The 16,001-nt window shown below is 48.3% G+C and overlaps 1 protein-coding gene across 2 annotated transcripts in view; it reads right to left on the reverse strand.

Moving 5' to 3' along the window:
* The window catches only part of VWC2L (von Willebrand factor C domain containing 2 like), a 46,419-nt gene that overhangs the window by 5,107 nt on the left and 25,311 nt on the right, over window positions 1–16,001 (reverse strand). Inside the window, exon 4 of one of the 2 annotated variants that reach the window (XR_011680308.1) lies at window positions 14,427–15,709. The exons of the other annotated variant lie outside the window; for it this stretch is intronic. The gene's annotated coding sequence lies outside the window, so the exon portion shown is untranslated. The remainder of the gene's footprint in view (window positions 1–14,426; window positions 15,710–16,001) is intronic. 2 annotated transcript variants of the gene reach the window in all.

Here is a 16,001-nt window from a genome sequence, read left to right on the forward strand (position 1 = left end):
GTTTTCCAGCACAATTGCTACCAGCCAGCCTCTCCCCCTCTGCTTTTCTTTTCTCCCCCATTTAAACTTCTCCCACCTTCCCATGGAAAACTGGATCCTGTTTGTCCAAACTGGGATGCAGCGAGCATTGCACCCGCGGTGAAGGTGTGAGGATGAGGCACTCAGAGAGGGAGCCTGCACTGCTGGAATTCAGGTGCAAATGTGCCATGGCACAGAAAATGCTGCTTGGCAGGAGCATACATCACCAGGGAATTTTCCAGAAACTTTAGGATTTACAGAGCTGGCAGCTACTGGTGGAGATAACCTCCAGCACCTGGGGATCTGCATGGCTGTGCCGTGTGCCCTGGAGGGGCTGCAGCCCTTAAAGCCACAGCCAGAGCCCACAGCAAGAAATCAAGTCCTGTTTGTTTTCTTTTTTTCCCTGTGCAGTAGAGCTCAACAGACTGTTTAAAATTCTCTAATATTTTTCCCTCCCAACATTTCAAAGGCTCATAGCCCCAACCCAGCCCTGCTGAGCACTGGCCTGAGCTTTTCCCACTGTGACTGCTTGAAGGAACTGGATGAGACCAAGATCTGCCAAATCAATGCCAAAACAAACCCCCAAGGAATGACACAGAACAGCAGCATGGGTTTTTTTAATTATCATTCAAAGGAGGACACTGCTCAGAAATATTTGATGACACGTCAAGCACATCAGGTTACTTAGGATAATAGCAGCAGGAACAAGAAGCTGCTTTGGGCAAGGGCTCTTGTCCTGCTCTCGGTAAAAGCATCTTAAACCACGACTGTGATGATAACAGGACACTAATCACCCTTTTCCTTGCTCAGGGAGACTGATGGGAGAAGTTTGCTGCTCCCACAGACAGTGTAATAGTGAGATTTGCTTTGCTTAACATAGTTAATACTCATAAAAGCCAGCAGCACTCCAGGCTGTTTGCTAGAACAGCTGTGAAGATTTTTATGGAGATGTATTAGGGACATTCAGATGCTGGTTTGATGGGAGAGATGTAAAAGAAAATGATATTTGGTTTGTGGTTTGGGGAGAATGATGGAAAATTCTGCAACCATCTGCTGAAGATCAGGTACTTGGGTGATGACCCTGCTCCACTCCTTGTTCCAGAGGGGATTCAGGGTTCAGGCTCTCTCCAACACCATGAGCTGATGCCTTGGAGCCACTCAGTGCAGATCAGCAGGGTCCCCCCAGCTCCCTGGGACTCCTCAGATGGGTTTTACTGAACTCAGCAGCTCTGCCCGTGGCTCTCAGCAGCTCTGAATTTAGCTTTGTGTGTGCAGAGAAGCAATAAAAGGAAATCAAACGTTAATCAAACAGCAAGCACGGATCACTTCAGGCCAACTGTGATATTCAGATGTGCCCTGAATAGCATCTTGCCCCAGACAAAGCTCACAATCTCCACCAGAACTTCTCATTGTGCAACCTCTGATTCCAGCAAGAGCAGAAGCTTCCCCTCAGTAAACCATGTCTCCTGCCACTTTGAGAGCCTCCCCATCCCTTTAGGAAATATTAAAGCTGACTCCAGGAGAATGTAGCTGATTCAGTCAATGGATTCCATCAAGGAGAGAGAGAGGTGCTGATGGCTGTGCTTATCTGCCCAGTTAAGACAGCTGCTAAACAGCAGCTCAATTCAGCAGCCATCCCTCAGGCTCCCAAGTGGTGTGCCCCACAATTGAAGCTGCAAGGGGTAAGTGCAAAGCTGTGGTGTTTCCTAACAGTGTTTAGGAATGGATACATCCTGGAACATCCCCCTGGACGCTCACTCAGCTGAATGAGGCTCAATGATTTTGCTTTTTGAGCTCAACCATGAAAACAACTGGGCATGGGGCTTTGCTGCTGGCAGTGTGTTCTGCCTGGGGGAGGTGTTTCTATTGAGCATGGCCAAGTGTCTTCCCAGTGGGAAGGCAGATGTTCCTCTGCATGTCTCCACAAAACAGGCCTCTCCCAGCCTTCACCATGACCATCCCACACCACAAGCCATGCAGTCTCCAGCAGTGGTGTCTGGTGCTGAAACAACCCCTTGCAAAACAGGGACCAAGTGAGGATGACACTTGGAATCCACACAAGGATGCTCATGGATCTCTAACAGAAAGAGGAAAAACACAGCAGAATCCCCAAGCTCTGTCACAGAGGCAAGAAATTGCCTGTGCCTGCATCTTGGGGCCTCTTCCATGTCTGGGCTGAACTCTGTGCTCAGAAGGGAAGGAACATCATCTTGTTTTTAATGATGGCTGCCATTTCTGGAGGTGAACACTGCTCCTCTCTGCTGATCCTGCAGGATCTTTTCAAGTGTTCATTTAGCTCTGGCAATGCTATTTATGTGATCAGATTGCAAGAAGAGAGCTCAATTTGTGGCTTTAATTAAGGAGTTGGGGAGGGAAGAAGTCCTGTTTTCACTGTTATGGAGAGTGCCAGTCCCCCTCTCCCTGGGGAAAGGAGGAGGCAGCAGGAGAAGCAGGAGTGAGACATAAAGAAATCAGCTGGTGATGCTGAGCTCTGCCCTGCTGAAAATTAAATTCGGTGACACTGTGCAGGGGCAGCTGAGAACCCCACCCAAAGAAAACAACCCTTGACTTTCTTGTGTTAGAAGGAGGCCAGAGCTGGAGATCTGGCTCAGAGCATGGCTGAAGCCTGAGGGTGCGTTGGGAATGGGGCTGCCATGATCCCAGGATGTGGGGCAGTGAGTTCTCACCCCAGGAACCCCTGGCTCTGAGCCATGTCTGCCACTCCTCAGTGGTGGCAGGAGGGACAGCACTGTGCTGTGGCTCTGCCTGCTCCCTGCTCCTGCAGGTGATGGCCATGTCCTCCAGGCTGCAGAGGACACAGCTCCTCCCAGCACAAACACCAGGAGAAAAGAACCCCCTGGACTCCAAGTCCATCATCACTCAACCAGCCAACCTCCACAGAGACTCCTGCAGGGCTGCAGATGGGACTGCTTCAGGTCAGCGTCCCCATCCCCATCAGGGCTGGAAGCTGCTTCTCAGCCTGCTCCCACTCTCAGGCAGCAGTGAGCTCTCTTGTGATGCACAGACTGCATCAATGCATCAGCTGCCCCCTCAATGAAATCTGTATGCTGCTCCATTTGCAGGAGGCACTAAGAACTGAATCTACCAACCCATGCCAGCCTGAGTGCCACAAATTAAACCTCCCTCCCTCCAGTGGGCCACTGGTGGCTCCAGCAGCCTTCCAACCCCCTGCCATTTGAAAGCTCAGGAATTGCTCTGTTCCCCTTTTTTGGCTTGCTGTTGACATTTTAAAATACCAAAAGAAAGTCCTGGCCTCTGTCAGTTTAACCCCATTCCCCCTTGTCCTGTCACTCTGTGGCTCCTATCTCTGGTAACAAGTGTCTCTTCCTTGAGGTGACCCCAGGATGGAAAGTTCACTCTTCCCCTGCCACCCTGTCCAGCCACCCAGGGAGAGCTGGCTCTGGCTAACAGCTCCTGGAGTCATCTGGTGGTGCTTCCTAGATGTCCAGGAGCTTTCAGTCATGTGCACCACTGCCCCAAAGAATTCCTCTCCTCTGAAGCTGATCTGCAGCTCTTTTCCATCCTTCCTGCATTTTTCACTGCTCAGAAGTCAATGTTAACAGCCCTTTGCAAGTACTGCCTATTTACAGGAGAGATTTTTCCAGCCACAATTCACATTACTGGGTGCCTGAAGATGCCTAAAAGTTATGTAATCTCTGCATTAAAAAATATATATATATCTGCAGTATGCTTGTCCAAATTAAATCCAAGTTGCTCACTCCAAGCCAGCCCTCCATCATTAGAAGGAATGCATTAAGAAGGCGAGGGGGAGGTGAAAAGCTCAGTTCAGGTCAATGAGAGCTGTTCCACTGACTTTTGCCAGCTATGCAGCCACACAATAAAGAAAATATAACACAGCAGCAGCTCCCATCCAGCCCAGGGGGACAGGGACCTCCTGGAGGCCCCACATCCCCTCCTGGCTCTCTGCACACCGAGAGGGTCACATCATCCAGCTTTGCTCAGACAATCCCAAGTCTCTGCTGCCTTGGAGTCTAATGAATGCAGGGCCCCACTCGAGTTCCCTAAATTGTGAGCTGGCACCAGTGACAGAGACTGATTTAGGCCTTTGCACTGCAGTTAGAGAAATACTGATGGCTCCTTATCTGTCTTAATCAGCAGCAGCAAACAAATGAGGGACAGGGAGACATCCAGAAGGGAACACACGGCATTACTCCTCCTTATTGATAGCACAGTTACTTAATTTGATGTGGAGACATAACTTCAGGCATCACTAAGTAGTGGAGCAGGGCTGTTTTGGTGCAGGGAAGATCTATGGGTGCAATTTAAAATCCGTCCGTTTGGCAGCGGTGACGTCCATGGGCGCCCACACTGATCCCAGCTCTGCGGACAGCTGGACACCATCCCTCACCAAGACAAATGGGGACACTGTCCCTTCCACAGATAAAATGCAGCAGCTGAAAAGGGTGGAGCCCCACCCCACTCTTCACCTTCTGTGCTTGTGGGATGAGCTGGACAACAGGGAACCAAGCCAAGACTGAGCACAGAATCCCAGAATGGTTTGGGTAGGAAAGGACCTTAAAGCTCATCCACCTCCACCCTCTGCTATGGGCAGGGGTAACTTCTGCTGGACCAGGCTGCTCCAAGCCCCATCCAGCCTGTCCTTAGACACTTCCAGGGATGGAGCAGCCACAGCTTCCAGTGTCTGATGCCTTCTGGTCATGCCCGTGCTGGGGCAGCAGAGCTCTGGGTCAGACCTTTGGCACAGCTCACTCTGGGAAGGCGGCGTGGAGATGGTGGAGCAAAGCTCATATCTGGGCACACCAAAGAAAATAATGCAAGCAGTACATTGCCCACTGCTTTAGATGATGGTATCTGCCTCCCTCCCCATATGGACATTTCCCCCAGTCCTGTGCACACAGCCCCTCTGTTTCTGACCCCAAGGGCACCAAAATCAGAGCTGGGAGGATATCCAAGTGCACTTTGAGCTCCCTGCAAAACCTGCAGCCCCAGTCTGCCCATTTGACTGGGTTTCTAACCCAGCTGTGGGTTAGGGACTGCTGGCCAGCAGGGTTAGGCATTACTGCAGTGGGAATAAACAGGTATCAAACTCATAACCCTTTATTCACTCTGCTGACTCATTCACCTGAACGGGGCAGCCTTGAAGTGACCTGGCTGGAGGAGCCAGCACGTGGATCAGCTCCCAGACAGCACAAGAGCAACTCCCAGTGCTTCAGACTCTTCTGTAAATCCAGGGCTTTTCCCCCTCCTTTTAGTGTAAAATGCAGGTTGGTATTTTCAAAGTCACCTATGGGATTTACATACCAAATTCCTCTTCATTTTAAAAGGATCTGGGTCTGCAAATACCTTGATCAGCACTGAAAAATGGTAAAAAAACTGCAAAGGCAAAAGGCCCAGCATTGCATAGGCATGAGCTGTGCATCCAAAGCAGATTTTCTGAACCAGGTTTTACTGTGCCCCTCTGGGTTGGAGGAGGGAAACTGTAACACCTCAAAGCCAGCAGTAACCACCTATTAAAGGAGAAATCTGTGTTTCAACATTTACTTGAGCAAACAAACAGGATTAGCTCTTAAAAATCTTTTTGTAGACAGCATTAAGTTTTGGGAAAATAGCATAGATTTCTTTTTTAAATACAGGTAGGTTGTAATTGTGGGCAATGAAAGCTATTCTGAGGTAATTGTAACCTTTCAGGTAAGTAGCAGGCTTTCAAAAATTTGTCTAAATGGGTACTTCCCAAAATGAATTCAAACAGCACTGAAGGTACATTCATTCTTTTAATGCTTCGAACATTAAAAGGTGAGGTGGGGTTTTTTTGAGCTGGTATCAAATAGATTAATTTAAAAGAAATTAATTAATAGAACTACCATTAAACTACTGCATCAGCTAACACTGTTACCTGTAAAATCAACAACCAAAGGGAGGAAAAGTTGGACCTTCCAGAGACTAAAGTTTTAAGTGAAGGAAGAAAATACATAAATGCATGCATAATGTGCTGTAGTGTTTGTGCTGCCTTCACCTCAGTGGCTCAGGTGCCAGGAGCATCCATGGAACAAGCCATGCCATGGAACAGGCTCAGGCCCAGGGACTGTGCCCTTGCAGCCAGTATTGCCCAAGACAGGAACTGGGATGCAGAGAAGCAAACTCATCCAAGGATGCATGCTCACCCTGCAGTGCTCTGGGACACCCTGATGTAGGGAAATAAGGGCCCAGATAGCTCCTGGATGCCAAAGCACCAGGCCTGTGGAACCCTGCCCAGGTATCTCCACTCAAAGACAAAGGTTAACAACAAAAGAATAACAAGCAGGACTTTTTCCCTGGGTCTTGTGAGATTTTAGCCAACTTATTCGCCTCTTGGTTGCGCTTTGTGTGAAAATATAATGATTTTTATGGGCCACTTTAACATTTTTATGTCTTTTTTTCTTCAGAAAAAAAAATCCCACATTTGGTGTAAGAATTAAAACAGTATTTCATGCTTAACTGCAATCACAGATGATGTATGGAAGAGAGCTGGCTTCATGTCAACTCAATATAAAGCCAGAATTGAATCTAACTTGGTCACTACAGCTGTGCGATGTTTTATGGGGTGAAGGGAGTTTTTCAGATCAGTCATAAATGAAATGGAAACTTTGACTGGGCTCATTTTGAATCAAATAGGAGCAAAAAAATGTAGGGAAGAACCAGGATTGCTACACATTTGTCTGAGTTGTTCCTTTAGAGGTGGAGCGTGCTGCAAAGCCAGCCCAGCACCAGGCCATGCTGCAGTGGCCATCGGTGCCTGTTGGCACAAAGGCCCTGCCAGGACAGCGGGGCTCTCCTGAGCTGTGGGGACCACATGTGGGGAACTCATGGGATCAGCCTCCAGCTCCTGTCTGGAAAACAGCAGCACTGCAGCCCAGATCCCTGTGGGATGGGGTCAACTGATGGAAAAATGCCCTCAGGCCTTTCTGCCATCATGGCATGAGTGTGATGCTTTGAGGGCACCAGCACGGTCCCTCTTGTGTTTCTCACCTGGTGACAGATTTTTCTGATGGTGGTTTTAAATGTGGGGTCGTGTTACAGCCATTTCTTCCTGCTCTTGGCTTGTGTTTGAGTTGTTGGGTTTTCTGCTGCTGACTTTGAGCAGAACCCATCTCCTGCTGCCTTCACCACCATTCCCATCTCCCTGACCTCCACAGTCTCCACCACTATTCCCAGCTTTCTGGCCTCTGTGATGATGGACACAGAAATGATGGTCATGGGCAGGTAAGACCCATGTGAAAGGGGAATTTAATGGTAAAAATTAAAAGTCAGTCAGCAAAGGTTCCCCTCCCAGTCAAAGGATCAATCTTCTGGGGGGTGTTCAACAGTATCAGCCTTTGGATCTGCCTGTTTTCATCCCTATAAATTTAGGACGGGCTGCAGTGGCAAAGCTCCCATTTCTATGCAAATCCATACAAATGATTGATTACTTGTAGAAACAGAATAACCACAATAGCAGAAACAGCATTTCTTAGTTTATGTGGGGAAGTTAATTACTTGCCTGTGGCACAGGAAAGGAAAATCAGGAGAACATCTTCCCTGACCCCAACCATTAAACCTGGTGGTAGAGAGACAGGACATGGCACTGCTGTGCCAAAAGCTGCATCTCCTGAGGAAACAGGAGGGAATGGAAGGGGCAGGGCAGGATAGGTGGATGGTCTTGAGGACACGCATGGGGAGACCAAAGCACTGCAAGGATGGGCACGCCTTGGTCTGATGGACAGAAGAGACAAGCACAGGTTGGTGCTTCTGGAATAAACAGGCCCCTAAACACTTCTGCTGGCACCTGCCCTGGTGTCTCCAGCAGCTGCAGAAGCTGCTGTAATCCATGTTTTGTCCCAGGTTTTGCCCTTCCAATGCTGTTCCACTCCCTGAATTTAACGGTGTCCATGGCATTTCCAGGATGCTTTCAGATGGTTTAGAAAGAGTCCAGCTGGTGACAGAAATAAAATGAGCAGTGCTGGTTTTGCATGGGAACAGCTGCATTTAATGAAATCACCCAGTGAAAAAAGGAAGGTCCTTTCCTTTGCTCATAACCCTGGGTGTCACCACAGATGGCATAACCACAGTGCACGAGGGCCTTTGCACTCTGCAGGGTGATGTTGTGCTGATGTGCTGGGACAGGACAGCTGTTCTGTGAGGTAACAGCTGGCAATGATGAAAGGCTGTGAAAAAATGATGGTGCCTACACGTGGTTCTGCATCCCTCCTGCCCAAAGCTCCCAAATGCTTTGTTACCCTCCTCTGCAGTCTGTTTTTATTAATTCCCAGATGAAATTCTTGCTCACCCTCTGGTCTCAGTGGCAGCACAGCATCTGAAACACTCACAACCTGCTGTTCTCCCACCTTCCCCTGGGACAGGGAAGTGCACTGGGCAAACTGAGGCACAGAGGCAGTGGGGGCTCATGAGGGGATGCAGATTATTCAAACTAAACCCAGCAGGAAAATGGATTTGACTTGCAGCAACAGGAAGCTTTGAGGCTGCCTTCTCAAGTGTGATGGGAATTGGTTCACCTTACTGGCAGAGGGAAGGAACTGTGGGACAGGCTGGCAAAGTGAGGGACAATGACATCCAGAAATTCCCCATTTCTGAGTGTTCCCACACTCTTCAGCTAATATTCCTTGCCTTGTTTTTCCTGCATTTATTTTGTGCCTTAGAATTTTTTTTAAAGCCAGAAGAGGGATTTAGACATTAGAACAGCTACTGACCTGATATGAGTTAATGATTTTATAAAACCCCTGAAAAATGCTTTACTTTAAAAGATTGATGTTTCCTATTGTATTTTTTCAATGCCAATTAATTACTTAATTCATTAGCAATGTAACACAGGAATAGTCTTTGAAAATCTGCTGCTTTGTGTAGATGCCTTTAATTATGGGTAATTAAATACTGTGGAAGGACCTGATTATACCTCTGAGCATTTTCTAATCTGGAAAATGAAACACACTCCTGTACTCCTGAACACATAAAACAAAAGCTGAACTCAACAGCCACAGGAAGTAAAAAAAGATGGGAAAACAAACACCCCAAAAGCCAGAACCACTCCAAGCCTGCAACTAAGAGGGGGGAATTCCTAGGGAGGCTTGAAGGCTTTGTGATGCCCTGACACAGGCTTGGACCCTCACCCTGCCTTGTTGGGGTACAAGGGGGAGCCCAAGGGTGCTCAAGGTGGAGCTGCTGCAAACATGGGCCCAGTGAACACAACTGGAATCATACAAACTTGTCCCTGTTAGCACTTGCTACAGCTGGGAACAGATTTCCAAATGGTCCCTTGTAACATATGGCAGCAGTAGCCAAAACTGCCTCAAAGAGCAAAGCACTCTCCAAACATAACCACAGGTGACCTTGGGAGAGGAGAACCTGCAGAAGTTACTCTGTTGGTTTCTTTCTGTCTCAGAGTTTTAGCCCCAGAAGAAAGCCAGGGAAATGCTTGTTTTCAAGACAGCATTGCCCCAGGGCCTCCAAGACAGATCCCCTCCCTGACTCTTCTTTGCATCCTTCCTCCCTGGGCCATGAAGTGTTTGCCAAACCCAGAGAACAAACTCTCCTGTCTTTATTTGTTTCTCAGCTGGCAAATTTTTGGAGAAAACTTAGGACAGGTCTTGTGAAACATTATAGGGGCAGGATGACATGAGGGGCACAAATACATGTCTGGCACAGACTGAGCTGGAGACACTAAAAGAAGGAAAATGTCACCCCTAACATGGGGGCTGCCTGCCTGCCTGCCCTAAGTCAAAGCAGCAATGTGGCACACTGCTACTGCAGGGGATGGAACTGGATGATCTTTAAGGCCCTTTCCTACCCAAACTCTTCTGTGATGATTTCTGGGTGCTGATGTGTGTGGGATGTTGCCCTGCCCCAGAGATCCCCTCCTGGGTGCACTGCCAAAATCCTTGACAGAGCAGCTGATTTCAGCTGAGAGATGCAGAACCTCAGCCACCATGGGGTGAAATGCACAAGGAGACACTGCAGCACATGGGACACATTGCTGGGCTGCAGTGCCCATGGCATTTGTCAGGATTCCTACTGGATGCTGCCAGGTGCCTCCCAGCAGTGCCAGCCCCACTGCTGCTCCCACCTCAGCTGCTGGTGAAGTTTGTGACATGCTGAGCTTATGTGGGGGATTTTATGTAATTATTTTTGCCCAACAGATCAGTGGAAAACAGAAAGTCAATGATGTTTTGCTGACCCTCACAGCTGTGCCCTATTAATGCACACAGTGATGAGAACCATTGGGTTGGCCCCACCTTGGAGCCAACATTGAACAAGCCCATGCAATCCCTGGCTTCCCACAGATTCCCTGTGCCAGCAGCTCCTGTGCCAGGGCACGTTGTGTCTAGAAAGCCCAGACATCAGTCAGGAGAACAAAAGGCACACATTTTCTTGATGCATCTTGAGCCTCACCTTCATGTCTGGCAATCCGGCAAGGAGAAGCTTTAAACACAACCTCACTCTTCAACTGAGCCTTAGCAACAAGATTAATGTGCACATTTTGCCTGTGGCATGCACAAGGTAAAACTTTTCATGTTGACCAGGCTCATGTTTGCTTTGGAAGGCTGGTGCATCCATAGGTGCATCCAGCCTGTTGGGCACAGCTTGTCCTGGCAGACTGATGGTACCTGTCAGCATCCCACAAGAACCTGTCAAGCACTGCTCTTAATTAGCTGATCCTCTCCCTTTCCCTCTCCTCTCCTCTCCTCTGTGGCTACTTTAACCCTTGGTTAGAAGAGGAGCTTGGGCACATGAAGCCAAGAGGGAGAGCACAGGCAGCACTCCCCTGAGAGGGAGAAAACAAGCACAGGAGAAGGGGCAGTGCAAGCTACAAAAATGCTGTGCACACAACAGAGGAGTGAGGAAAGTCCTGGGTGTTCTTTGCTGGGGGCTTGTAATGCCTTCTGTGGAGGCCACTCCTGTCTCAGCAGCTCCCCTCTAGCCTTTGGATCCATAGATATGAGTTAGGCTAAATCTGTGAAGAAAAGTAGGCCCTGTATTTCAGGGGTTAACCCAGCCAGGAAACCCAAATAACCATTTGGGCAGGGGTGTCTCTCAAGTGTGGGTGAAGCTGTCCAAGGAGGGGCTTATGCAGGCCCAGGAACTGGCCCTGATTAATTTTTTTGCATGTGAAACCTTCACTGTCCAGCTGTTAGGATGAATGAGAGAGGGGGCAGATCTCCAGCTGCACACAAAACCTGGATGTTTCCCTTGGAGAAAGGCAGCCAGGCTGGTTTACACCAGCCTCAGGGACTGGATCACAGCATATTTACTCTCTTGGCTTGATGTAGCCAAGACAAAAAGTGGTTTCTGTACAAAACCAGCAAATGTATCTAATCGTTACTGTTGTGGGCAGGTTTTCATTCTTTAACACAGTTTCCCATTTAATTTCCAATTTAATAATTACAGTTTGATGCTGCCTGTAATAATACATTTCTTTTTTGTTTGGCACAGCTTGAAAAGTAACCAGAAATTCCCTCTTGCTGCTTTCCTTGTAGCACAGGCAGTTGTTGTGGGGGAGCAGTCACTGCCTGGGTGTTGTAGCCCTTTCTGTATGTGGTGAGAGCTTCCAGGGATCCAGGGGCAGCCACAGCTTCTCTGGGCACTCTGTGCCAGGCCTCACCACCCTCACAGGGAAGAATTTCTCCTAAAGGCCTAAACTCTGTCAGTGGGAAGCCATTTCCCCTTGTCCTGTCACTCCAGCCTTTTGTAAATAGTCCCTTTCCATTTTCCTTGTCAGCTTCCATCAGTCCTGGACCTGGTTACTTACCCAGGTGAGAGGGAGAGCCAAGCAGGAAGGACATTTCCCATCAGACAGAGCTATTTCTCCTATTCCTCTCCCACTCACCTGGGGAGGGAAAGTCAAAGGTGCCAACACTTTCAGCTTTCAGTAAAAACCAGAGCAGGCTGTCTGAAATAATAGGACAAAAAGCCCCTTTGTTTCTGTCTTTTCCATTGAAATATTCCAAAGTATAAAACAAAGATCTACATCTAAAACTATATCACCCCTTTTATCCTCCCAGATTTGAGGGAGTTTGTTCTGAAAGCATTAAATGGGGCATCTCATCACTTCCAGTTTTTTTCCCAAACCTTTCTAAGGTACAAACAGTGAGTTTGCTGTAATTGGCCCTTTTCCCAGGGAGGTTTCAGTGAGTCAGCATTTTCTGACCAACATATTCCCATCTTCTTCAAATACTTTCAGGCAGCTGCAGTGAAAAAAGTCAGAACTTTGACAGCCTGGGGAGAACTTTGTGTGCTCTTCTTCACACAGATCCACTGCTCCCAACAGATCCTTGGCCAGGACACCAGCACTCCTCTTTTTGGAGCATCAGCTCCTGCTCCATTTATTCTAACAAACTGCTTCCCTGCCAGCACTACCTGGGCACAAAACATTTGTAACTGGGACAGATTGTGCTTAGCTGATGTAAAATGAGTTACACCAGTTTGCATCAGTGGTGGTACTGGTCTGTAATGACTCCTTTTTCTTTGAACTCCTCAGTGAATTCCTTGAGGGGATTATGATTTCAGAAGTGGGCACAAGTGGAACATGGACATCCTGGAGTCCACCTCCCATTACAAAATGCTGATAGGGTCCCATGGCTGACTCCTCTATCCTTGAGCTGCATCAACACAGGCAGAGCTGCAAAGAACTGACCCAGGCCAACCCCGCCAGCCCCAGCAAAGAAAGCAACATCCTCTCCTTGTTCCCACCAGGATTTTATTTGCTCATCACCAAGCCTAAGCTCCTCAGTCTTGGGCAGCAATTCAGATCAACACTGCAGAAAACACGACCAAGGAGAGCAAGAAAGGAAGCCCTGCACCAGCCGAGCTGTTTTGCAGCCTGTGCTGCAGGGCTGGAGCCAAGGGAAGCCTCGTGCGGGAAGGAAATGGATGCTGATGTTTGTGGGCAGCAGAGCACCTCGCCCACCAGGGAGTTATGGGAGAGCTGGCACTGTCCCAGCCCCGCCCTGTCCTACAGGAACCTCCCACAGGCAGCACAGCTCCACCCACCCCTGTCACACAGCAGCAGCACCGCTGCCACCCACACACGGTGTCCTTGCACCCTCACCTGGCTGTGCTGCAATTTGAGGGTCCCTCCAGCAACCAGCTCCACCAAAACTGCACTTATTTTTGTTCTGCCCAGGTGAGGCTCTTCACCAGCAAATCAGGGAGAGAGATGAAGAGAAACACACCTTCAACCCAATTTTTAGTCTCCAGCCAAAGTGATGGGTGAGTTGGCAAGTGACAGGCTTGTGCATGGCCACACAGTAACAGCCAGGTTGAAATTACTGCCCTGCTGTCCTTCACCCAGCTGTGCCCTGTGGGATGGACAGAGGGCTGCCCTGGAATGCAGCACCCTGCCAAAGGAGAGGGGATGGAGATGTAGGAAAAGTGGAGAGAAGGAAAGGAAGCAGGAGGAGAAAACTTGTAAGCACCTTTCTTAATTCTAAGTGTTCTCAGACTTGCTTAGCTCTAATCTTTAATTCATATTTTCATTACAGTCTCTTTGCTCTGTAAAGTCTGCATTTCATGTAAAAGGAGCAGCTCAGACATAAATTATTTGAAATAAGTCAGCCCCTTCTTAAAGACCTCTACTCTACATATGTGTAGGCTCCAATAAAGAAGCATTAAACATTCATCAAATTAGAAATACATGAAGACAGTGTCTGCCACTGTTCTCACACAGACAAGCTTCACAATCCCAACCTTCTAGAGCAGCCAAAGCAAACCCTCTCTAATCCTTTCAGAACCCTGACCATGCAAAACACCCCAGCCTCCTGCAGTGTGCCTCTGAGCCACCCAGAGGTATCAGCAGGTCAGATCCTCAGCTGAAGGAAATCAGAGTAAAAAATGCTGTGTTTTACACCAAGTGACACCGACACAGGATTTGGCTTTCAGCTTCTCTTGCAGCAAAATGGTTTACAGCAGTGTCATTGGGTCATAAAGAAAATCACTTCTGGTATTTTAAAGTCACACCAAGAACCACGTGGGCAACAGCAACACAATGCCTGCTTTAATTTTAATACTGCCCAGGCTCCTTGTTCAGGTTCTGCAAAGGAACCTGGCTTCCCAACAGGAATCTTCCCTCCCCTCCAAAAAACCCCTAACCCAGCCCTTCTCTACAAGACACAATCATGATGAGAGTGAACCTTCAACTACCACTCTCACAGCCCAGTGCACACAAACTTCAGCAACATCTCCCCAAGGGGGAACAATCATGATGAGCAAAAGCTTCTTCATAAATATTTCTGAGTTTGAAGAGTAATGCAGAGCAGGTAACGTGTTTCCCACATCTGTGAGAGCTGAAAGAGAGCTTTGGAGCTGCTCCTGTCCCACAAATGGCTCCTCATGATCCCCCCTGACCCTTCTCTTCAGGGTGCCTGTAACATTCATCTGACCTCTGCTGTGGTGGAGGCACAGAGGCATGGTTAGGACCTGGGGTACCAATTCAGGCTAGCAGCTTTCAGCTCCTGCCTGGCCTTCAGCAGTCAGGCAGAGCCTTTTCCTGCCGTGTTTAATTTGTGAATTATCCCTTTCTTCCTTGCAGGGCAAGGCAGAGAGCACAGAGGCTTGGGAAGCAGCAGGTGAGCCATGCAGGTGAACACACCAGGTTCAGGGGCTGCTGTCCTGCTGGCTCCAGGCTGCAGCTCCCTGGGAATGGAGCTCTTCCAGCAGCATCCCTGTCACTGCACAGCCCAGTAGCCCAGCTTTGTGTGAGCACTGAGCTGTGGGATGGACTTAATCACATTAAATGCTGCTCAGTTCAGGGCTTTTTTGTTCTCTAAAGGCTTTTCCTCTCCCTCGTCGCTCTCAGTCTCACTTCCTCTGAAACTTCACAAGGTGGCAGATTCAACTCAGCCCTCCCTGATGCTGTCTAACATCAGGATGGCTAATTTTGGAGGTTTCAACTTTTTCAAAGCTTTTCACTGTTACAGAGGCCTCTTCCAACAACTATGACCCATCTTGAGTCAGCAGGGCATTTGAGCATCTGGAGAATCCAAGTGCTGGAGATTTCCAAAGCAATGGAGGATCTAGGTCTTGACAGATGCATTTGTGCCTAATTCTCATCAGCAAGTTCAGCACCTACATGCCTTTAACCCCTTGGCCTGAAGTGATCAGATGGATGAGCTCCACTGAAAATCAGTTTCAGGGAAATAACTTCTCAAGGAACAGTAAAGCAAGCACAGGAGTATTTTGTTAGGTTGGTGTCTGCCTGCCCAAATACACCTCTTCATTTCAGTTTTGATCTTCTACCAGCTTTCAAATCAATCCTTTATTTCCTCTGTTGGCAATCAAATCACTGCTGCAGCTGAGCTAAGAGGGCTCCACAGTTCACACTCCTGCTGGTCATCACAAAGAGCATCATCCAGTCCTTCCTGTGGTCCCTTGGGCTGACACCTGAAGGGGGTGCTGGCTGTGGGGGTGACCAAGTGCCCCAAAAGTTGGCTGCCATCAGTAATTCCCAACCATGCAGGGTGATGAGGCTATGCTATGCTACTGCCTTCAGCTGCCAGGACCTGGGGAGAGGACGGTGGAGTCCAGCAAAATCCGGCGTGGGGAGCACTTCTTCTCCTTGGCTGGGCACATTGCCTTGCATCTGCACAACCAACCAGCACATTGCATAGACTGGGACTGAAGGGGGTTTAAGTGCAATCTTAAAATCTGGCCATTTCAGGAATTCCTGAAATAAATTAGAAGAGGAATTTTATTTAGTTGTTGTTGTTTTGTTTTTTTTTCTCTAAAGGGATCTCCCCATGGCTCCAAATCACTGTTTTCCACAAAGTAAATGAACATGAAGTCTTCTCTCATCCTCTTGCCACAATTTCTGTGTCGCCTTTATCCTCCAACAGTTGTATTTAATCAAATGGCAGACAAAACATCCTGTGCCCAAATCCTTCCCTCTTTTTTCCTCAAATTTTAGTAATTTTTTTCCATGCTTCCTTGATTTTTTTTTTTTTTTTGCCACTGATCAA

This window comes from Agelaius tricolor, unplaced genomic scaffold (genome assembly GCF_023055355.1).
Source record: "Agelaius tricolor isolate 1412-34295 unplaced genomic scaffold, bAgeTri1.0.p SCAF_10, whole genome shotgun sequence".
NCBI lineage: Eukaryota > Metazoa > Chordata > Aves > Passeriformes > Icteridae > Agelaius > Agelaius tricolor.